At 38.7% G+C, this 24,825-nt stretch overlaps 1 pseudogene; it reads left to right on the top strand.

Moving 5' to 3' along the window:
* The first annotated feature begins 1,169 nt into the window (after positions 1 to 1,169).
* LOC119518069 lies at positions 1,170 to 24,543 on the top strand (annotated as a pseudogene).
* Positions 24,544 to 24,825: the final 282 nt, after the last annotated feature.

Genomic DNA, 24,825 nt, shown 5'->3' with positions numbered 1-24,825 from the left:
AAACAATTTTAAAATATAAAGGTAAAGATTACGTTATTTGTGCATGTGTGAATAATTAATGCTTATGAATGTATGTAAATACTTGATTTGAATTCCAGAAAAAAATTTAAGGAAAAATCTGCAGCACAAGCAGAATAGTCAATGTATGCTATACATGGATGTCAGTTCTTCACACCAAATGGCCAAAGGATGCCAGTTCGCCATGCCAGATGGCTAAAGTATGCCAAATGGTCCACATGATTTCTGTGAAAATATATTCACTAGTGATATGTGAAGTAATATTTGTTAATATGGAAAGCCAAGAGAGATAGGCTTTTCCTGAGAATTGATGGAGAAGTAAGGATTAACTTATGCAAGACTGATTCCCCAGAAAAAGCCATATTTATTGATGCAATCTTTTGGGGGAGACAATTTAGCTATGATTAGGTTGGAATCCTTTGAGTGTTTCCATGGAGATGAGACCCACCCAACTGTAGGTGATAACTCTGATGAGATAATTTCCATGGAGGTGTGTTCCCACCCACTCAGCATGGGCCTTGATTATTGGAGCACTATATAAGCTCAGTCAGAAGGATCAAGCTTGCTACAGCCAAGAGGGACACTCTGAAGAATGCACAGAAGCTGAGAGAGGAGCTGCAGATGAGAGACAGTTTGACAATGGTGGTTGAAAGCAGACTCTTGCTCTGGAGAAGCTAAGAGAGGACAAACACCCCAAGAGCAACAAAGAGTGACATTTTTGTGGAACTGCAGCCTAGAGAGGAACATCCTGGAAGAAAGCCATTTTGAAACCAGAACTTTGGAGCAGACACCAGTCACATGCCTTCCCAGTTAACAGAGGTTTTCCGGACACCATTGGCCATCTTCCAGTGAAGTACCCGATTGCTGATGCGTTACCTTGGAACCTTCGACACTTTATGGCATTCAGACTGCAACTGTGCAACCAAGTAAGCTCCCTTTTATAAAAGCCAATCCATCTCTGGTGTTTTGCATTCTGGCAGCATTAGCAAACTAGAACAGATTTTGGTAACAGAAGTGGAGTGCTGCTGCATTTGCAAATACCAAACTTCTTGGGATGGCTTTTTAAATGGGTAAGGGGAAGATTCTGGAAGAATTGTGAGGAGCTTGATAGAAAAGGCCTAAACTGCTTTAAAGAGACTGTTTATGAAAATATGGACTCTAAAGATACTTCTAATGAGGCCTTGAAGAGAAATGATAAATTTGTCATTGCCATCTGGAAGAAAGGTGATCCTTGTTTTAAAGTGGCAGAGAATTCAGCAAAATTGACTCCTGGTGTTGGAGGGGAGGCAAAATTTGAAAGTGATGACCTGGAATATTTAGCTGATGAGCTCTCCAAGCAAAGTATAGAAGAAGTAGCCTGGCTTTTACTTGCAGCTTATATAGTAAAGTGCGAGATGACAGAGATAAGCTGAGAAATAAGCTCTTGGTTTCAAAGAAATCAGAAATTGATGGCCTAAAAAACTCTAGGTTTCCAGGGGTTAAAACCACAGAAGCTACAGCCCAACATGAGGATTTAACCAAACATGGAGCTCAGCCACCATTTCAGTACAAGCCAAGATTGGAGAAGGAGTTAAGCAGAAAGGATTTGTGGAAAGTCCTATTGTCTGATAGCTTTGACCCCTGTGTGCTTCATGTGAAGCCAACAGAATTTTTGTGAGCTCTTTATAGATGGAGCCACTGCTGGTCTGGACTGGAGGAGACAGACAAGGAACAAATTGGAGGAAAAATTTCTTCAAAGACAGAGCCATGGAGGTTGAGATCTGGAGTCAAGAAGTCTCAGGCTGGGAGAATGGAGTGGCCCACACACACGGAAAGGGTGAGTTTGCCTTGTTCATGAAAGGTGTTGCCACCTCAGGCCTCAAAGAGGATGGAACACTTTCCCAGGGGGCTGGGGAGAGCCTGGCTGCCACCCCACTGTTCTGAAAGGGTTGATCATGTGCCCCAGAGATGGAAGAGAATCCAGGTGCTGCCCCATGTTTGAGGAGGGTGGGGCCAAGAAGGTGGTCTCCCCAGTGTGTGGATATGTTGGAGCACTCACCCCAGAATTTGGAGAGAAAAGGGCTGCCACAAAGGCCCTTAGGAAGGGTTAGACTCCCACTCTCTCAAGCCCCAAGGATGCAACATTGTTCTGTAAATGACACTCAGACTTTGGAATCTAATGGAGTTAGATTTTAATTCCTGTGGGTTTTAGGAATTGTTTTAGTCCCTTAAACCCTGTTTTCCTTTCAGTTTCTCATTATGGCAATGGGAATGTTTACCCTATGACAGTACCTCTTTTGTATATTGGAAGCAGATAACTTGTTCCAAGTCTCATAGGTATAGAGCCAGAGGAGAATTTTGCTTTTGGACAGATCATGCTTGTAACTGATTTTGATGGAGTCTTGTACTTACTTCTTGTTACTGAAATGATTTAACTTTTTTGATATTGTGACGGATGAGTGTATTTGTAAATGGAAAGATCATGTTTTCTGGGGTCCAGGAGGTGGAATGTACCAGTTTGTATACATTATGTCCCCCAGGAAAAGCCATGGTCTTTGATGCAATCTTGTGGGGTAGATGTTTGAGAGCTGATTAGATTTGAATCCTTTGAGTATTTCCATGGAGATGTGACCCTTCCAAATGTATGTGATAGCCCTGATGAGATAATTTCCATGGAGGTGTGGCCCTACCCATTCAGCATGGGCCTTGATTACTGGAGCAGTAACTAAGCTCAGACAGAGGGAGTGAGCTTGCTGCAGCCAGGATGGACACTCTGAAAAATGCACAGAAGCTGAGAGAGTAGCTGCAGATGAGAGACAGTTTGAAGATGGCTGTTGAAAGTAGACTCTTGCTCTGGGGAAGCTAACAGAGGATAAACACCCCAAAAGCAACTGAGTGACATTTTTGAAGAACTGAAGCCTAGAGAGGAGCATCCTGGGAGAAAGCCATTTTGAAACTAGAACTTTGGAGTGGACACCAGCATTGTGCCTTCCCAGCTAACAGAGGTTTTCTGGACACCATTGGCCATAGTCCAGTGAAGTACCTGATTGCTGATGTGTTACCTTGGACACTTTATGGCCTTAAGACTGTAACTGTGTACTAAATACACCCCCTTTTATAAAAGCCAATCCATCTCTGGAACTTGGAGATCTTAGTGTCCTAGCTCATCACTTCCAAATTCTGCCTTCCATCTAACAGAATTTTTCCAAATTCTCTGTCACTTTAAAACAAGGATTCCCTGCCTTCCAGTTTGCAACAACAAAGGACTGGATTGAAACATGGCTTTTGGAGGGAAATAATTTACCCAAACCAGAACAGGGCAGGTGGGCTTTATTTTGTTTTGGGTCCATATTTCTACCAACAGACTCTTCAAAGCAAACTAGCACTTTTCTTTCAAGCTCATCACAATTTTCCCAGAATCTTTCCCTTATCCATTTAAAAATCCATAACAACATGTTTATTATTTGCAAACAAAGCAGCACCCCACTTCTCTGGTACCAAAATCTGTTCCTTTCTCAAACATCAATGTTGGCAAGCAATTAGGTCTGTGCTCTTTAAAAGTACTCCAGTAAACTAATCAAGACCCTGCTGAATGGATGGGAACACACTTCCATGAAAATAATTCAATCAGAGTTATCACCTACAGTTGGGTGAGTCACATCTCCATGGAAATAATCTAATACATATATCCCACAGGACTGGATTAAAACATGGCTTTTGGAGGGACATAATTTACCCAAACCAGAACAGGGCATGTGGGCTTTATTTTGTATTGGGTTAAATCTAATGAACCACAAGCTTGAATGACTATCTGGGTCAGGTGCTTTGTTGGGAATTTCAAGTTTACAAAGATATCAAAAAGAATTCAATAGGCAGTGCAAAGAAGTAGGGTACAGGTTTTTGTCTCTGAGGAGTTCCTGTGGCTTTCTCTATATAATGTTATCAATTTTCCCAATGTTTCTCATTCCCTCAGTTACAAGAGCTTGATCAAAGATTTTGTTTGTCTCTCATTCACCACAAAAAGTCACTCATGGTTCATGACTGATTTCACCAATTACAAGGGCTTGATCAAAGGTTTTGGTTGTCTCTCATTCACCACTAAAAGTCACTCATGTTTCATGACTTATTTCACCATTTAGCAGAAGCTTGAGATTTTCATTATCCCATTCATGATTGTTTGGTATCCATAGTTGTACCATTTGTGGAGTCATGTTACTGCATAGTAGCATTTAAGAGTTGAGAGATCAGACAAAAAATGAGACATTATGAATATAATAATTAAGAGGATCACATATGTCTCTATTAGTACATCTCTAAGCCAAGGTTCCCAGGACCCTAGAAGCCAACCAAAAAGATAATCAGATCAGACAGGTTTGAGAGGTTTGTAAGCTTATTTGGCTGCTTCTGTAGCATGGGCTTCTGTTGTCACTACCTCATGGTTATTGTCCTTTTGACTGTCATTACAAATACACAGCACTGGGTAACCACTAGTGCACACACATGTTCTTGGGAAGCCAGAATATAGTCTAATGCCAACTGATTTTGTAGAGTCATTTTTTGAATTTCCAATACCTCATAAGCTATTGGGCTGATGGCCTGTCCTAGGAGAGAGAGTGTTTTTCTAACTCTAAATTTATCTTTTCTAATACAATTTGTATCCTTATAGTACATCTTCCAGCAATGGAGAGAGCTGCCCCAATGCCAAGTGAGCAATACCAAGAACAGAACACTCAGTAAGTTTTACCTAGGTTAAGAGTTTTCATGATCCATTTAGAGCTGTCTTTAGTCTGGAAATAGACTCTTCAGGGGTTTCTATAGGATGGGAAGAGGTCATAAGAGCCCTCATTTTTTGATTTACCCTTTTGGAAGCTTATCATAGATAGCCATTTGGGGAACACCATAGGCTATATAATAGGAACTAATCCAATTAATGGGTATTATTTTGTATGTATTGCATCCACAGGCAAAATAATGCCCTTGAATTGGGTAATGAGGGTATTGATTACTTTAAGGAATTGGGTGTAAATCCCAAAAAGATCATAACCATCACCATCTTTATTTTTATTTGATATCTTGATCCCATTTAAACAATTTCCTTTGCCTGCCAAGCCCACCATAAATTCATATCTTGAATGGAATAAGTTCTTATGTTATTAAACCCTGTGGTGCTTTGAGAAAATGGTGTCTCTAAAGGGGATTTGGCCCCTATTTTATATTCCTGCCTCATGAAAGGAAAAAGAATCTTGACATAAGGACTGAACCCTTATTATGTCTCACAAGTTGACCATTGTTTTCTGTCTAGTTTCCAATAAACACCATATTCCTTGAGTGAAAGAGGTCACATCACAATCCTAATCTTGGGGATTCTTAAAGTGCAGCCAAAAGTCATTTCAAGAAGGAGATATGTCAGATTGGGTATATCTGATGTTTCCTGTCAGAGAAAAATCTACAAGTATAAGGGGATTGTTTATTAGAGGAATTCCTGTTTTAGTAGGGGGTGGGTACAGGCTCAATAGTTAATCTGATTATTACATTTACTATATGAAGTTCTAGAAGAATGAAGGAATTATGTCCAAGGTAAGAATACATATGGCAGAATAAGGAAAAGAGAAGATACAAGAAAATCACGGTGAAGGTAGAGTATTCTTGGGAATGGGGTTTGAGCATTGCAAGAGGTATAGAATAATATAAATATCTAGACAGATGATGAAAAGGAAGAAACAGGGAATAAGATAATGACATCCAGGGAGGGATCTTTGGTGTCATCTACTTGTTCAGATGTCTTGGGTAGAAGCTGTCTACATCAGATGCTCTCTACTTGTGGAAGCCTTGTGCCAATTTTAGCTTGAGGTTCAAAACAGGAGTGATCTCACAGGAGCTTGGAGTATGTTTTTGTTATGACATGTGGACCCAAGGATCAATTTCTTGGACTTTCAGTGTTGTAGGTGTGGTCAATAAGACTTGATTAGGTCCTTTTCATCTAGGTTCTAAAGCAGTCCTTCATTGCTATCTCTTCCAGTATACAAGGTCTCTGGTTGAATATCATGTAAATTCCACTGTACAGAAATCCTGGGAAAAGCAGCCTGGATCTGTGAATGGTGGAAATGGGTACATATGATTAGTACTTTACAATAATTAGCAATTTCAGATTATAATAGATTGGGGCCCAGATTAACAGAAAAAAATAATGAGCCTCATGGGTCTTACCATTATGATTTCAAAGAGGGACAAATTATGTTTTCCTGAAAGAATAGATTTTATGGGAATCAAAACTAAGGGATGAATCTTAGGCCACAATACAGAGAAAGATACAAATAATTTAAGTTTTAAGTTACCTTTTTTTCTTTACACCTTTCCTGATGATTGACAGTGAAGCTTTTGGTTGATGGGTAAGACCTTGCAAAATTTGTTGATGACTGTTTGTTCTAGTTTGCTAATGCTGCTGGAGTGCAAAACACCAGAAATGGATTGGCTTTTATAAAGTGGGTGTATTTGCTTACATTAGAGTCTTAAGGCCATAAAGTGTCCAAGGTAACACATCAGCAATGGGATACCTTCACTGAAGGATGGCCAATGGTGTTCAGAAAACTTCTGTTAGCTGGGAAGGCACATGGCTGGCGTCTGCTCCAAAGTTCTGGTTTCAAAATGGCTTTCTCCAAGGACATTCCTCTTTAGGCTGCAGTTCCTCAAAAATGTCACTCTTAGCTGCACTTGGGATATTTGTCCTCTCTTAGCTTTTCCAGAGCAAGAGTCTGCCTTCAATGGCCATCCTCAAACTGTCTCTCATCTGCAGCTTTCTTCAAAGTGTCCCTCTTGGCTATAGCTCCTCTTCAAAACATCACTCACAGCTGCACTGAGTTCCTTCTGTTATGTCACCTCATTTATATAGCTCCACTGATAAACTTGGACCCACCCTGAATAGGTGGAGCAACACCTCCATGGAAACCATCCCATCAGAGTCATCACCCACAGCTGGGTGGGGTGCATTCCAAAGAAACACTCAAAGAATTCCAATCTAATCAGCACCAAAATGTCTGCCCCACAAGATTGCATCAAAGATAATGGCATTTGGGGGACATAATACATTCAAAGTGGCACACTGTTCCAATCGAATGGGTGTCTCTCCTGCTTAAGATGATAGCAGGAATTCTCCAGGTGGGGAAAAGAAAATCTAATAGTTTTTTAGCTGCTATGAGGGCAGTCATCTTATGATAAGTACAGGCCTCTATCAATTCAGACAATATACATACAATAGCAAGGACATATTAATACCCCATATAAGAAAACTAGTTGTATAAAGACCATTTGAAGATGTTCAAAGGGCCCTGTCAATCATGGTATTTAATCTTGTCCTATCTTTACAATTTTACCAAGGTTATGTAATTGACAGGTGTAACATAATTCATAAACTTGCCTTGCTTCTCATTTAATGTCCCTCAAGCAATGATTTTTAGAGTTGAAATGAGGGATTCTGGGCCATGGTAGGTGTGTTCATGTAAAATTCTCAGTATGGGTCAATTTAAGGATTCAGGTGTTATGAGGCAGCTGTCCTGGGACTACCAGAGACCATCAGACTGGAAGAAACATCTAGGTTGGAGCCAATTTTGTTTTTCAATTTCAAGAACTGATTGTTGAATTTTGCTCAGGTCCCTGGAAAATTGTCCTTAATCTAGTCTACAGGATTTCAAATCATAAGCTATTGACCTGGCATTGTTTGTGCTGCCCTTTTAGCATAATCAGCCAAAGCATTTCTTTTATGTTCCTCCATTTATCTCCTTGAGTCAGCTTCTATTTTCATAATGGATTTTATCTTAGGCATTTTAGAACCTCAAGGAGGTCATTTATTTGGAGTTCATTTTTTATGAGAGTCCCAACAATTGTCATGAATCCCCTTTGCTTCCAAAGCAGGCCAAATTCATTGACTACACCAAAGGCATATCCACTATCTGTTTAATGGTTCACCTTCTGAGAGTCTGCCAATTTACAAACTCTGGTCAAAGCTATTTATTCAGCCATTAAGGCTGACATAGCCTCAGGTAAGGGTTTATATTTAAGAGATTTCTGGGAAATAGTTATTGTCTACCCCACAACCACAATAGGTATCATTTTCATTCTTGAGGTAAGATTCATCTATGAGAAGAATCAGATCCAGATTTTGAAGGAGGTTGTCCCTGAGATCCATCCTAGGGATAGAAAGTTCATAAACAAAAGATCAGCAGCCATGTGCCTCACTTTCCTCCAGGTGAGGAAAGAGCATGGCTGGATTGATCAATAGTTATATAGGGAGGATTAGTAAAGGGATTTCATATGAGGTCAGTCTACTAGAAGAAAAATGTTGGGTATTTGCATTAAGAAGAAGAGTTTGCACTGCATGGGGAGCCATGAGATGTAGAGGAGAGCCTAGAACCATGTTGACTGAAGTCTCAATCAATTTAGGGTCTAGAGCAGCATCCTGAGACCAGGTGGGTAGGCCTTGGCTACTGGGTCAAGGTTTAGACTGTGATAAGTGATATGTCTCTGCTTGTCCTCATGCTTCTGAGTTAGGTCTCCCATTGCATTTCCTTCTCTTTCAAGTACAAATAGGAAGAAATTCATATAATTTAGAAGTCTCAGAAAAAGTATTTTAGCTGGATAAATTCCTTTTTTGTATTATCAGTCCAAAAGAGGGGTTCTGGAATACTAATTTTAGCAAGTTCATGAAGTGGGGCTGCTATATCTGAGAAATTAGCTATGTGTTACTGATAATAGCCAGCTAACTCTAATAATCCCCTAAATTGCTTCTTGATATTTGAGCTAAGAAAGCTTAGAATGTTGCTGAGTCTATTGGGAGGTGACATTTTCTCCTTCTGAGGTAGATCATAACTGAATGATGCACAGTCCTTTGATAAAACTATATTTTATCCTTGGATCTTTGTGTCCTATTTTGGCCAATGTATCTAGTAAGTAAAGGGCTAATATTCCTTACAAGCCTTCTAATTTTTAGAACAAATTAGTAGGTTATGCACATATTGAATGAAAGTAGACCCTGTGGGAAGTTTAAGCCTTTTTTAGATCTTGATTGAAAACCGGAGATAAATGAGGGAGCCTCAGAAAATCCTTGAGGCATGACTGTCTAGGTATGTGTGTGTGTGTGTGTATACATATATATATATAATTTATTTATATATTAATATAATGTTTATAAATATAAATAATTAATATATATTTAATTTTCCCAGGCAAAGGCAAATACATACTGACTTTCCAGATCAAAAGGGCCACTGAAGAATGCTGAAAATAGATCTATTACAGTAAAACAGGTGAAATATGAGAGAATAGTATAAGGAACCACTAGAAATTTTGAGGTTACTATTTTCTTTATAGCCCTTGTATCATGGATAAACTGATAACCATGGTCTCCTGGGTTTTTTTTTTTGTTTGTTTGTTTTTTTAACTGGAAGTATGGGAGTATTACATGGGCTAGTGCATGGCATAAGGAGTCCTCTTGATGAAATGCTCTACTATTGGAATAAATGCTTCTTTAGCTTCTGATTTTAGGGGATATTGATGTAGCTTTGGTAAAGCTTTAGTCAGATCTATCTGGACCTTCATAAGCTCTGCTCCAATAGTTTACCCATAGGAGTAGAATCTTTTGTCCATAAGGCCTCTGGGTCTAATTGCAGCAGTTTGGGGAGGAATTGTGATGGAAAATGCCCAACCTGACTGCAGTAATCAAAATCAGTTATTAACTCAGTATGAATCAGAGTCCTCTGGAATTTCAAGGAATAATCCATGGACATGCATTCTAATTTGCAACATAATCTGCTCAATAAATTTCTACCTAAGAGACCAATTGGTGTGCTCTCACAGAAAACAAATTAATGGGTATCTTGTAAGGGTCCTATGGTTACATTCAATGGTTGCGATAAAAGTTTAAACTGTGGGTTATTTGTAATTCTTATCAAATTGACACTTTGGTCACTCTGAGCAGAAAGTGCTAGAAATATAGTAGGATTAATAGTTGACAATGTGACCTCTATATCAATTAAGAAAATTTGTTTCTCCCCTTTAATTGTAATTTGAATTTCCCCTTTTTTCATCTTGTTCAATTGAGGGTAACAGGCCACCATCTCCCTTGGACCCCTTTCGGGATTGGTGTGTGTGTGGTGTCTGATTGACAGTGTTTTCTTTTCTTCTAAAGGACAAGATATTCTTTTTTCCTATATCCCCTTTGTTTGCAATACCTACATATGTCTTAACTACAATTATTGGCTGCATGGGGCAGAGGGACATGTACTCTTTGATTTGCAAGGCTGTTGAGTTTAGTAGGGTTTCATTTTTTTTCGAGTGCTCTTTCGAACTCTTCTGTCAAGTGTTCAGAAAGGGGCTATATTGCCTATTCAATCTATTACTTCCTTTACTTTCCTAATAAATACACATTAAAGGATACATAACCTGATTCTGAATACTTATAGCTGTTCCAGGCAGATTATTTGCGTAACCTCAAAATGGGATGAGCTACCAGAATAGCACACCTGATATTACTTTGATCTCTGTGAATTTTTCTCCAAGAAATATGTTCCATAAGACTATTTGTGTGTGTGTGTGTATGTGTGTGTGTGTGTGTGTGTGTGTGGTGGAGTGGTGTTGTGTCATTTACCTTTTGTTTGCTCAAGAAGGAAATATGAAAAAAAATGGTAATTTATGAAACATAAAATCATGTATCTTCTCATATAGTGAAAAAAAGACATGTTATTTATGGTAAAATCCTTCTGGTACACAATGATGACTCTATCTGTATAACAAGGCAATGATACACAATCATACTTAAGTGGAACTAATAGCAATGTGTTAGTAATAAATTATGGCATGTCTCCTTCAGCATATCTAACAGTGCCTGTGGCTGAGTAAGAGAGACTATGTGATTATCAATCATTACTCAATCCCAACCTCTGTCTTTAGGCTCTCAATATGGCAAATGCCTAGCTAAAAATAGTGTTTCAAGAAAATATATTTTATTTGCTTCTGAGAAAAACATAATTATGAATGTATTCCTTTGAGGATGTAGATTTATTTCATGTATGACTTATAAAGTTTTTCTGTGATATTACTGGAAAAATAGGTCTTTTATACCTCATGACATAAAAATCATTTCACCTTCACCTACAATATTCAGTGTAAGAATGTAAGGACAATAACAATGTAGAATTGTCACATAAACATCATTTCTTACCTTAATTTGAATTGTTCATTAAAATACATTCATTATTTTAGAAAAAAACATCATTTTTCCATTTTTGATTTGTATATTACATTATTTTCTTGTGATTGAAATGTAATACAACTTCTCATGTAGGATCCTCTCTCACAATAGACAGAAGTGGAAAAATCTCATTCAATGTATCCTACTCTTCTAATTTCTTCTCAACTGTGTCCCATTTCACAAAACATATTATTTGGCTTTAATTTTATGTGTTTTTTAATTAAAATAATGTGTTAATTGAATGTGTTTATGTGTATTATAAAATTATATAATAAGTTGAATAAAAAACATGAAATGTAGAACAAAATAAATAAGATTGGATCTAAGGTTTTCTTATAAATTATTATTCTGACTTATTTTCAGGTACCAGCTTCACTTTGCTGTGTTTAATTTGTCTTATGGACAAAGAAAATGGTTTGTGCTAGTTCAGTGGTTCTCAACCAGGGGTGACCTTGTTCCCCCAGAAAGCATTTGGCAATATTTAAGTACATTTTTGGCCATCAAAAAATAGGTGGCATGCCAGTGTCATCTAGTTGGTAGAGACAAGGGATGCTGCTAAACATTCTGGGATAAAAGAAAACATTTTAATGCAATGCTGAATCTCACAACTTTATTGAGCAATTTATGAATCAGGCAGCATCCCATTCAGAAAGTAGAAGGAAGCTGCATCAAGGGGGTGGAAAGTAAAAGCTCCTATAGGCAAATGCAGGAAGCAAGTGAGGAAATATTATTGGCTAACAGTAAGATTCCCTTTTACTTAAAGAGTATTACAAAGTGGGGAGCATTTGGTTGCTTAGGAATGTGGAAGTTAGCTGGCAAGTTCAACATTTACAAAAAATTGAAACTAGGTTATGTTTTGGTTTTTTTGACATGGGGTTTAGCATGAGCAACTCCATTTTGGGCCCACCAGATTTTATTTATAACCTACAATGCACAGGATAGCCATAAGCAGAGAATAACTTGGCCCTAAATGTCAATAGTGCTACTTTTGAGAAACCTGCTGTTTTGGTTTGCTAAAGCTGATGAAATGCAACATACTAGAAATGTACTAGCTTTTAACAATGAGGATTTATTAGCTTTAAAAGTTTACTGTTCTAAGGCTGTGAAAATGTCCACATTAAGGCATCAACAGGAAGACACATTCTCTGAAGAAATGCTTCTGGCATCAGGGACACTTCTGTCACATGTGAAGGCACATACCGATGTCTGCTGGTCTTTCTCTCCTGGATTTCATGGAATCCAGCTTCTGGCTTCTGTGGCTTTGTCTCTAAACATCTCTGAGGTTTTCCCCATGAGCTTCTCTTAAATTTCATCTCTTAGCTTCCATATGTGTTTTCTCCTCTTATAAAGGACTCCAGTAAAAGGATTAAGACCACCTTGAGTGAGGTGGGTCACATCTCAATTGAAATAACCTAATCAAAATGTCACACCTACAATAGATCTGCACCCACAGGAATGGATTAAAAGTATATAGTCTTTTCTGGGGTACATAATGGCATCAAACTACCATACATGGGTTAGATGAACTGTTAACATTTTTAATAGTATTTAAATCCATTAGACTTTAATTACCTTAGGCTAACATATCAGAAAATGAAAAATAAGCCTTACATTTGATAGTTTCCTGTTAGAGAAGCTGCTGTGCTACTTCTTACAATTGAATGAAACTTAACATAGTGAATGAATAACCAAAAGGAGAGTATACTAAAATTACAGGAATAGTTCAACATATCTTATAAATTTCATTCTAAGGTACTAATAAATGGTATTTTTCAATTCACCTATACTTTGGTGAAGTTTTCATAGGAGGGCACATAATTTAACATTGTAAAGAGTCAACTAAGATGAATTTTCAGATTTGGCAACATCCCAGAATACTTGGATTGCTTTAAGGATATTTAAAAATGTACATTTTCTTTCAGATAATTAAATCTTAAATGCTAACTTAAAGATGATAATGTAATGGTGGTAAAATAGCCAACAATTTTATACTGTTACTATGTGTCAGACACTCTTATATGAACTTTACATATTTTATAGGTGATGTAAACATTTTAATATGCTTAATCCTCAAATTATACTTTTACCAGTATAATTTCATAATTCAGTTCAATTAGTCCTCAAAACAACCTTATTCACCAGGCAGTATCTTATTGTCCCCATTTACAGGGGACACAAGGCACTCAGATATATAATATCCATTTTCATACCAAATTTATTTGGCTAAATTTTCATGTTAAATTAACAGTGAGGGGGATATTAAGTTCAACTAATCCAATCATTTATGTTTTCATAATTACTGCAAAATGCACAATATTACACATTCAAATGTAAGCAATTTATTGCTCCAACTCTTTCAAGAAATAACAAAAAGTAAAGTGACTGTAGGATCGCTAACTGATAAACAAAGACGTGTTCTTTTTGTAATTCAGGAATGTTTACAGAGTAGAATTTGGGACAGAATGTTCCTGGAAGAGGGAACAAAATATTTTATAATGTTGATGATGAAAAGTTCTTTTTACTTCTAGCAAATGGTGATGAACTTAAAATACTTGAAGCATGAGGTATGTATGGGGTAGTTGTACCTGATGAGACAGGAAGTGAAGGCTAGGCCTTGTATATTTGAAATGATTTAAATTATCATTTACTTGAAAATTCAATTTCTTTCTAAAAGTTTTTCTGAGAGCATTTTTACATCTTTGTTTGAAGCTGAAGATTATTGGGTTCACCATGGGAAAGGCAGCTGTATAAAAACTGCAACCATTTTATCAGTGTCTAGAAAATAAATGGTCATGGGACATAAATACATAAATAGGAGGGTACCATAGAATAAGATGATTGCTATAAGATTAGAAGAATGAGGGGGGAATGTTTTGCTTCTGCCTCCTGGGGACTTGCACTCAAATCAGTGATGGGGATAAAGAAGCATGGTATAAATATGACCAAGAAAGTGTTGGCCTGGATGAAGCCACACAATTCAAAGAACAGAAGCTCATTGGTATTGGTATCTGCACATTATAACACCAAGAGGGGTGGCATATCACAGAAAAATGGTAGACAATTATATTAGAAAGGATTCTCAAGGGAAACAGAATCAACAAGAGATATCTAAATATAAGATTTTATAGAAGTGTATCACACAACTGTGGGGATGCATGAGTCCAGATTCCATAGGGCAGGCAGAAAATTGGCAACTCCAATGAATGTGCTCAATGAACTCTGCAGGCAGCAAACTGGCAGGTTCTTTGAAGTACTCAGGAAACTCTTCACTGGCTAGCCAAAGAAGAAGTGAAGGTCCTCTATCTATCTCACTTAAAAGTCTTCAACTGATTGGATCAAATCCTGCTGGTTGCATTTTCTCATTGTGCAAGACACACCCTTCATTGATGTAATCAGTCACAGCTGCAGCTAATTGACTAAAAATTTAATAAACCAGCCTTCTGTTTTATTGACCAGCCACAAATGCCCTTGCAGTAACAGGCCAATGCTTGCTTGACCAGACACCTGGGTACCATCACCTGGCCAAATTGATACAGAAACCTAACCATCATGACTGGAGTCACAAAATGGCAGACTGTGAGGCAGACATGCCCTAGTGAAGTCATATTTCTACTGAAGTACTCCAATACAATGAGGCAAATACAGACTCTTCAAGACATAAGTGTAAAATAGAGTGTTGAGTTACCGATGGTTTCATAATGGTCATATTCCATTGCTGCCATGATAAGGTATACAGTATTAGTAAAACAAGCAAAGAAAAACATTTTTAGTGCATAGCCAGAGGAATAAATACTCTTCTTGGATTCTAAGAAATTCACCAACATTTTAAGAGTGATTGCTGTAGAACAGCTGTTGTCTAAGACAAGTTGCTAAGAAAATGATACATGGGAGTTTGAAGACTTGACTTGATATTAACTGAGATCATTAAGCCTATTTTTCCACCACAGTAAATGTGTATAGTATGAGAAATATAAGGAATAGTGTGACTCTGATAGGTAAATACTCTGTGAATCATGAATCTAACAAATATAAAATCAGTTGGCATGGTATAATTGATCGCCAATATTTTCTTGGTTTTGTTGTTTTCTCATCCAATATAGATGGTATTAGAAGAACATGATTTGGCTTGGGTGGTCAAAGAACCAGAAGTGCCTTTATTCTTCCTTCTTAGAGAGTGTTCTGCTTTGCTAATGCTGTCATTATACAAAATATCAGAAATGGATTGGCTTTTATAAAGGGGGGTTATTTGGCTACAAAGTTACAGACTTAAGGCCATGAAGTGTCCAAGTTAAGGTATCAGCACGAGTATACTTTCATAGAAGGATTGCCAATGGCATCTGGAAAACCTCTGCTAGTTACATGGGAAGGCACATGGCTGGTGTCTGCTCACTCCCAGGTTGCATTCTTCAAAATGTTGCTTTTGGGGCATTTTGTCTTCTCTTAGCTCCCCCAGAACAAATACTGGGCTAGCATCTCCAAAGTGTCAGCAAAGGTCTGCTTTCAGTGGCCATCTCCAAAATGTCCCTCTGAGCTGCTCTGAGGTCCTTCTGTTTGTGAGCTCTTTTATAGGACTCCAGTGATTAAATCAAGACCCACCCTGAAAGAGTGGGATCATATCTTCATGGAAAAAATCAAATCAAATATATCTCTCACAGTTGGTTGAGGCACATCTCCATGAGATCACTCAATCAAAGGATTCCAACTTAATCAACACTAATACATCTGCTCCAACAAGATTTCATTAAAAAACATGGCATTTTGGGGGATGTAATACAACCAAACAGGCACATTCCACCCCCTGGACCCCAAAATGACATGATCTTTCTATATACACAATACATTCATCCAATCACAATATCACAAATACTTAAGTCATTTCAGTAACAATAGGTAAGTACAAGATTTTATCAAAATCAGTTACAAGATGGAGGAGGTGGGGCAATATGGCGGACTGGTGAGCTGTATGTTTTAGTTACTCCTCCAGGAAAGTAGGTAGAAAGCCAGGAACTGCGTGGACTGGACACCACAGAGCAATCTGACTTTGGGCATACTTCATACAACACTCATGAAAATGTGGAACTGCTGAGATCAGCGAAATCTATAAGTTTTTGCAGCCAGGGGACCCACGCCCCTCCCTGCCAGGCTCAGTCCCGTGGGAGGAGGGGCTGTCAGCTCCGGGAAGGAGAAGGGAGAACTGCAGTGGCAGCCCTTATCGGAAACTCATTCTACTGATCCAAACTCCAACCATAGATAGACTGAGACCAGACACCAGAGAATCTGAGAGCAGCCAGCACAGCAGAGAGGAGACAGACATAGAAAAAAACAGCATGAAAAACTCCAAAATAAAAGCAGAGGATTTTTGGAGTTCTGGTGAACATAGAAAGGGGAAGGGCAGAGCTCAGGCCCTCAGGCTCATATGCAAATCCCGAAGAAAAGCTGATCTCTCTGCCCTGTGGACCTTTCCTTAATGGCCCTAAGTGCTTTGTCTCTTAGCATTTCAATAACCCATTAGATCTGTGAGGAGGGCCCTTTTTTTTTCTTTTTTTTTTTTAATCCCTTTTTTCTTTTTCTAAAACAATTACTCTAAGAAGCCCAATACAGAAAGCTTCAAAGACTTGCAATTTGGGCAGGTCAAGACAAGAGCAGAACTAAGAGAGCTCTGAGATAAAAGGCAATAATCCAGTGGCTGAGAAAAGTCACTAAACACCACAACTTCCCAAGAAAAGGGGGGTGTCTGCTCACAGCCATCATCCTGGTGGACAGGAAACACTCCAGCCCATCGCCAGCCCCATAGCCCAGAGATGCCCCACACAACCCAGTGTGACGGAAGTGCTTCAAATAACAGGCACACACCACAAAACTGGGTGTGGACATTAGACTTCCCTGCAACCTCATCTGATTGTCCCAGAGCTGGGAAGGTGGAGCAGTGTGAATTAACAAAGCCCCATTCAGCCATCATTTCAGCAGACTGGGAGCCTCCCTACACAGACCAGCAGCCCAGAACCACCTTGGGGGGATGGCACTCACCTGTGACATAGCACAGTCATCCCTCAACAGAGGACCAGGGGGTGCACGGCCTGGAAGAAGGACCCACTTGCAAGTCTCAGGAGCCATACACCAACACCAAGGACTTGTGGGTCAGTGGCAGAGACAAACTGGCAGGACTGAACTGAAGGATTAGACTATTGCAGCAGCTTTAAAACTCCAGGATCACCAGGGAGATTTGATTGTTACAGCCACCCCCCTCCCTGACTGCCCAGAAACACGCCCCATATACAGGGCGGGCAACACCAACTACACACGCAAGCTTGGTACACCAATTGGACCCCACAAACTCACTCCCCCACTCACCACAAAGGCACAGCAGGGGAGAACTGGCTTGTGGAGAACAGGTGGTTCGTGGACGCCACCTGCTGGTTAGTTAGTGAAAATGTACTCCATGAAGCTGTAGATCTGATAAATTAGAGATAAGGACTTCAATTGGTCTACAAATCCTAAAAGAACCCTATCAAGTTCAGCAAATGTCAAGAGGCTAAAAACAACAGAAAATTATAAAGCATATGAAAAAACCAGACGATATGGATAACCCAAGCCCAAGCACCCAAATCAAAAGACCAGAAGAGACACAGCACCTAGAGCAGCTACTCAAAGAACTAAAGATGAACAATGAGACCATAGTACAGAATACAAAGGATATCAAGAAGACCCTAGAAGAGCATAAAGAAGACATTGCAAGACTAAATAAAAAAATAGACGATCTTATGGAAATTAAAGAAACTGTTGACCAAATTAAAAAGATTCTGGACACTCATAGTACAAGACTAGAGGAAGTTGAACAACGAATCAGTGACCTGGAAGATGACAGAATGGAAAATGAAAGCATAAAAGAAATAATGGGGAAAAAAATTGAAAAAATTGAAACGGACCTCAGGGATATGATAGATAATATGAAACGTCCGAATATAAGCCTCATTGGTGTTCCAGAAGGGGAAGAAAAGGGTAAAGGTCTAGGAAGAGTATTCAAAGAAATTGTTGGGGAAAACTTCCCAAATCTTCTAAACAACATAAATACACAAATCATAAATGCCCAGCGAACTCCAAATAGAATAAATCCAAATAAACCCACTCCGAGACATATTCTGATCACACTGTCAAACACGGAAGAGAAGGAGCAAGTTCTGAAAGCAGCAAGAGAAAAGCAATTCACCACATACAAAGGAAACAGCATAAGACTAAGTAGTGACTACTCAGCAGCCACCATGGAGGCAAGAAGACAGTGGCACAATATCTTTAAAATTCTGAGTGAGAAAAATTTCCAACCAAGAATACTTTCTTCAGCAAAGCTCTCCTTCAAATTTGAGGGAGAGTTTAAATTTTTCACAGACAAACAAATGCTGAGAGAATTTGCTAACAAGAGACCTGCCCTACTGGAGATACTAAAGGGAGCCCTACAGACATAGAAACAAAGAAAGGACAGAGAGACTTGGAGAAAGGTTCAGTACTAAAGAGATTTGGTATGGGTACAATAAAGGATATTAATAGAGAGAGGGGAAAAATATATATGACAAACATAAACCAAAGGATAAGATGGCTGATTCAAGAAATGCCTTCACGGTTATAACGTTGAATGTAAATGGATTAAACTCCCCAATTAAAAAAAATAGATTCACAGAATGGATCAAAAAAAATGAACCATCAATATGTTGCATACAAGAGACTCATCTTAGACACAGGGACACAAAGAAATTGAAAGTGAAAGGATGGAAAAAAATATTTCATGTAAGCTACAGCCAAAAGAAAGCAGGTGTAGCAATATTAATCTCAGATAAAATCAGTTACAATCATGGTCTGCCCTAAGGCAAGGTTTTCCTCTGGCTCTGGACCTGTGAAACTTAGAACAAGTTATCTGTTTCCAATATACAAAGGAGGGGAAGTCATAGGATAAATGTTCCCATTGCCATAAGGAGAAACTGAAAGGAAAACAGGGCTTAAGGGACCAAAGCAGTTCCTAAAACCTGCAGGGCAAACTTCATTAGATTTCAAAGTCTGAGAGTCATTTATAAAAGAGTGTTTCATTCTTGGGGCTTGAGAGAGTGGGAGTCCAACACTTTACAAAGGCTTATGCAGCAGCCTTTTTCTCTCCAAATGCTGGGATGAGTGCTCCAACATATCCATGCATTGGGGAGGCCACCTTCTCAGCCCCACTCTCCTCAAACATTGACATTGCACCCATACTCTTTTTCATCTCTGGGACACACTCTCAAGCCCTTCAGAAGAGTGAGGTGGTGGCCAGGCTCTCCCCAGTCCCCAGGAATGTGTTTCACCCTCTCTGATATCTGGGTTGGCAGCACTCTTCCTGAGCATCAAGGTGGAATGCCCGCCCTCTGCCCTGGGGGCAAATTCACCTTTTCCTCATGCTTGGGTTTCTCTGCTATGCTTTCCTGAGATTTCTTGACTCCAGGCTTCAATCTCCATGGTTCAGTCTTTAAAGAAATTTTTCCTTCAATTTGTCTCTTCTCTGTACCCTCCAGTCTATACTGGCAATGGTTCTGTCTATACAGAACTTGCAGAAAATCTGTTGGCCTGGTGTGAAGCATACAGGGGTCAAAACCATCAGACAGTGGGACTGTCCACAAATCCTTTCTGGATAACTCCATCTTCAACTCTGGCTTGTACTGAAATTGTGGTTGGGTTCCATGTTTGGTTAAATCCTTATGTGGGGCTGTAGCTTCTGGAGTATCACTTTTTGGAAGCCCAGAATTTTCCAAACTATCACTTTCTGGTTTCTTTGTACCCAAAAGTACATTTCTCAGCTTATCTCTGTCCTCTCACATTTTTCTGTAAGCTGCAGGGAGAAGCCAGGTTACATCCTCCACACATAGTCTACAGATCTCCTCAGCTAAGTATTCCAGCTCATTGCTTTCAAATTCTGCCTTCTATCTGAAACCAGGATGAAATGTTGCCAAATTCTCTGCCACTTTAAAACAAGGATCATCTTTCTTCCAGCTTTCAATGACACATTCAACATTTTTGTTCAAGACCTCATCAGAGTTATCTTTGGAGTCCATAATTCTTCCAACAGTCTCTTCAATGCACTCTAGGCCTTTTCTATCAAGCATCTCACAATTCTTCCAGAATTTTCCCCTTATCCATTTAAAAAGCCATTCCAACATATTTGGTATTGGCAAACTCAGCAGCACCCCACTTCTCTGGTACCAAAATCTGTTCCAGTTTGCTAATGCTGCTGTTATGCAGATACCAGTACTAGATTGGCTTTTATAAAGGGGTTTTATTTGGCTACTAATGTACTGTCTGAAGACCATGAAAATGTCCAATTTAAGGCATCAACATGGGTATACCTTCACTGGAGGAAGACCAATAGCGTCCGGAAAATCTCTGTTAGCTGGAAACGCACATGGCTGGTTGTGTTCCAGCTCCTCTGTCAGCTCCTGTGCATTCTTGAAAACATTGCCCTTAGGGCATTTTGTCTTCTCTTAGCTCTCCCAGAGCAAATACTGGACTAGCATCCCCAAAGTGTCAGCAAAAGTTGGATATCAGCAGCCTTCTCCAAAATGTCTGTCTGAGCTGCTCTGAGGTCCTTCTGTTTGTGAGCTCTTTTATAGGACTCCAGTGATTAAATCAAGGCCCACCCTGAATGGGTAGGTTTCACATCTCTATGGGAATAATCCAATCAAATGTTTCACTTGCAGTTGGTTGAGTCACATCTCCATGGAAACACTCAAAGGATTCCAACCTAATCAACACTAATACATCTGCCCAACACAAGATTTCATTAAAGAAAATGGTATTTTGCAGAACATAATACATTCAAATTGGTGCAGAGAGCAAATTGAAGTTTAATAAAATCAGATATGATCTTTTCTCTGATGCATGTTTTTTTGGTTTCTTTTCGTACTTTTCTTTAAACAAGGTAATTAGAAATCATCATTTACATTATTCAGAAGGTAGCATTTGGTGATTCAGTATCTTTTTAAAGTGTGTGCATTACAAAACCATATTAGTACCTTTCAATATGAAAGAGAATTAATGAAGCTCATTTGATGAGACCTGGTAGAATTACAAGAATTGGTAGAATCTTTAGAGGAAAAGCTCCAATTCCAAACTTAAAGCTACATCCTTCTATGTAAAGTAGAGTTGCCCTCAGATAAACAAAGTAATCCTACAGTACAAAATCTGTGATCTTGGGAAGGAGCTTAACATAATATCTATACTAAATACCTACATTAAAAAAAAACAATAAAAGTGTTAAAATCAAATCCCTAACTGTACATCTGGAGGAACTAGAAAAAGAGCTGCAAACTAATTCCAAAGCAAGCAGAAGAAAAGAAATAACAATGATTAGAGCATAAATAAATGGAGAATAAAAAAACAATAGAGAGGATTAACAAATGATTGTTCTTTGAGAAGATCAAAAACATTGCAAGCCCTTAGCTAGACTGACAAAGTAAAAAAGAGAGAAGATGAAAAAAGGTGGGGGGGGGAGATGTTACTACTGACCCTACAGAAGTAAGAAAGTAGCATGAGAGGATACCATGAACAATGGTATGCCCACAAATTAGACAAGCTTGATGATATGGATGAATTCCTAGAAATATATGAACTGCCTACACTGACTCTAGAAGAAATGAAAGATCTCATTAGAACAAATACAACTCAGGGTACTGAATCAGACATCAAAAACCTCCCAAAAAGGTATATGTGAATTATATTGTTTGTTCAAAGATATGTGCAGCTTGCTCTCATATGTTCAGAAGACAGAGCAATAGATGATGGGTGTTAGGGAGGGAGGGAGGGAGGGAGAGAGGGAGGGAAAGAAAGAAACAGTGGTGTGACAAGATCTTAAAGGTGATGGATCAGGGTATCGGGGGAGGGGGGTTGGGGTATGATGGAATTCTATGTAGGGGGATTGTACTGTTTTTACAGCTGTTCCTGAAAGATTGAACTTATTTCAAAATAAAATTTATTATTAATAAAAAAAAAACTCCCAGAAAAGGAAAGCCTAGGACCAGATGACTTCACTTGTGAATTCTATCTAACATTCCAAGAAGAATTAATACACATGTTCCAGTTTGCAAATGCTGCCATTATGCAAAATACAAGAAATGTATTGGCTTTTGTAAAGGGGGTTTATTTGGTTACAAAGTTATAGTCTTAAGGCCATAAAGTGTCCAAGGTAAGGCATCAACAATAGGGCACCTTCACTGAAGTATGCTGATGGACAGTAACTGGAAAACCTTTGTTAGCTTGGAAGTCACAAGCATGTGGCTAGAATCTGCTCCAGGGTTCTGGTTTCAAAATATCATTCTCCCAGGACATTTCTCTCTTGGCATCTAAGGGTGCTCTCTTAGTTGCTCACAGGCAAAGTCCAAACCAGCAAAAGTCTACTCTCAATGGCTGTTTCCAAAATGTTTTTCTTGGCTGCAGCAGTGAGAGCTTTCTGCCTGAGCTCTTATTGTGTGCCTGTGATTTAATTAAGACCCACACTGAATGGGCAGGGCCACATATCGATGGAAAAAATCTAATCAAAGGTGTTACCCACAGTTGGGAAGGTCACATCTCCATGGAAACATCCAAAAAAGAGGTCACACCCTAATCAAAAAGATTAATCAATCTGCCCCTTAAGATTGCATCAAAGAATATGGCTTTCTCTTGGGGACATAATATATACAAACTGGCATATGACACTTGCTCAAAATCTTCCAAGGTATTTAACAAGAGAGAATGCTACCTAACACATTCTATGCATCTAACATCACCCTACAACAAAGCCAGATAAAAATACTACAAGAAAAGAAAATTACAGACCATATATGAATATAGATGTAAAAAAATCCTCAGCAAAATATTTGCATATTGAATCCAAGACACATTAAAAAAATTATACACCGTGATCAAGTGGGATTTATCCCAGGTATGCAAGGGTAGTTCAATATAAGAAAATTAATGTAATACACATTAGTGCTCCTGCACTGTGTTCCCTTAGTCAAATTACCTGAGGAAACTGAGACCCATGACCAACTGGAGGGGTATGAAGAAGTTGAGACATTTTCAACAGGGAGAAATCACCCAGTTGATGTCACTGATCATCAATACTTTCTACTTGGACAAAGGGATATTTGAGGGAGCTTCTTTCAAATACATCAGATGCTCTGGAAAAAAATCAGATATGAAAGCTTGACAGATTCTCTAAGCTAGACTGGGAAAGAGTTACACTTTAAGCTCATTCCAAACAAACAAGATCAGCTCTCCCTATTGTGAGTACTGGAATTGGAATGAAAAGGACAACTTGATCAATTACTTTGACACTATCACCAAGTCTCAGGTGAAGACATCCAGAGAATCTTTGCAGACTGGAGCAGACATTATTATTAGCCAGTTTGATGTTGGTTTGCATTCTGCATATTTGGTTGCTGATAAAGTGACCATGATCACCACACATAACAGTGCTGAGGAAAATGCCTGGGTGCCTTCAGCAGGAAGGTCATTCATGGTTAGAACTGACACAGGGATACCTACGGGTCATGGAACAAAGGTTATTTTGCAAGTTAAGAAGACCAAACTGAGTACCTGGGGAAACAAAGAATAAAGGAAATTGTGAAGATACATTCTCAATTTATTGGGTATCTAATTACTCTATTTTGGAGAAAGAATGTGAAAAAGAAGTGACTGATGATGAGGCTAAAGAAACGGAAGATGAAGAGGAAGAAGAAAAAAGAGGAAAAGGGGTCTATGACAAGCCAGGAATAGAAGATATTGGTTCTCATGAAGAAGAAGAGGAAAGGGATGGTGACAAGAAGAAGAGGAAGATCAAGTAAAAGTACAATGATCAAAAAGAACTGCACAAAAACACCACTCCGAACCAGAAACCCTGACAAAACAACCAACAAATAATATGGAGAATTCTATAAGAACTGGACCAATTTCTAGGAAGATCATTTGGCAGTGAAGCCTTTTCAGTTGAAGGACAGTTGGGAATCCATGTCTTCTCTTTCCCAAGCTCTGCTCACTTTGACCAATTTGAAAGCAGGAAGAAAAAGACCAACATTAAGTTTTTTGTATGCAGAGATTTCATCATAGATAATTGTAGGATGCTAATACTTGAATATGTACATTCAGCTAGAGGAGTAGTGGACTCAGAGGATCTCCCTGTGAATATTTTGCTTGAAATCTTGCAACAAAGCAAAATTTTGGAACTTATCTCAAAAACAATTTGTCAAAAGTGCTTAGACCTCTTCACTGAACTGGCAAAAAATAAAAAGAACTTCAAAAAGATTTATGAGTAATTCCCTAAAAATATTAAGTGGGAATACATGAAAACTCGCAAGATCTCACACGTCTGCTTCTGGTGATGAGATGGTTTTTCTCAAGGACTACTGCACAAGGTTGAAGGCAAACAAATATTTTTCCCCAAGGCTACCTAGTTGCCCCAAAAACATTTATTTTAAAGACATACTTCTCTGATTTGCTATGCTATCTTTACTATGTGACAAATTATCTTTCATAATTGAGTCTTCTTCTAAACTACATATTCTCTGGCATCAGCAAATCTCTCTATTCATGTGCAA

The sequence above is a fragment of the Choloepus didactylus genome, chromosome 21 (genome assembly GCF_015220235.1).
Source record: "Choloepus didactylus isolate mChoDid1 chromosome 21, mChoDid1.pri, whole genome shotgun sequence".
In the NCBI taxonomy this organism is placed as follows: domain Eukaryota; kingdom Metazoa; phylum Chordata; class Mammalia; order Pilosa; family Megalonychidae; genus Choloepus; species Choloepus didactylus.
Note: the sequence above shows the minus strand (reverse complement) of the source record. Positions and strands in the feature narration are given on the sequence as shown.